Raw genomic sequence first — 870 nt, 5'->3', positions numbered from 1 at the left:
GAGTGGGTTTCAGAAATTCTCTAGCAAAACTCCAAGTTTTATGAGCAGTACTACCACGAAAACAGCAGATAATATGAGCTCCTTGCTGACCTGGCTGGCAGCATTACAGACATAATATTTTCAACAGGATGAACTGTTCCTGAACTATTTCACCAGAGCACAAGATACAAAAAGACTGTCTCTCAAAATCAGGCATACCAAATGTTTCTATAGTTTTTTTCACAGGGGAAAGACAGAACAGTAGAAGTTAAGAATATATCTATATAGCTATATGGTACTGTGATTGAACTCAGGAAACTCATAATGGCTGGTTATATTCCCTTATGTTCTGCTTTGAGGTTCCTTCCGTGCCCCTCTTGCAACATACTGTTAAAAAAGGCAGTACAAGAATTTTGTTCCAAGGGTGCATCCAGATCCAGTATTTTACATTGAAATTTATATTTATATCTTGCATATTTATATTGAGGGACCTGGCAAATATCATAATGTGGGTCCATGGGAACCTCATGCAGTTTACCAAGACCAAGTGTAAGATGCTGCACATGGGTGTAGCGGGTTCAGTTCATAACCAGGCACAAACACCAATTAAGTGCAGTGGTTTGGTCCAAAATACACAGTACTTACTTTTTTACCTTCTGTGAGATAAGAATTAAGAGAAAGCAAAGCAGGCACAAAACTTAAAAGAATATAGAGAAGTTTATTAACAGACCTAAAAGAAAGAAAAAAGTCAGACAAACCTTCAGAACACTTCTCCTCCCCCCACCTTTCTCCCTTCTCCCACTGACAACATAAAAAGGCAGCCCTTGAGATTTTCAGTCAGTTTACCACCTCTATAATAATCTCTTTTTTCAGTTCACTTAGGGAGAGGAG

Source organism: Corvus brachyrhynchos, unplaced genomic scaffold (genome assembly GCF_000691975.1).
Source record: "Corvus brachyrhynchos isolate BGI_N302 unplaced genomic scaffold, ASM69197v1 scaffold93, whole genome shotgun sequence".
In the NCBI taxonomy this organism is placed as follows: Eukaryota; Metazoa; Chordata; class Aves; order Passeriformes; family Corvidae; genus Corvus; species Corvus brachyrhynchos.
This window is presented reverse-complemented; position numbering follows the sequence as displayed.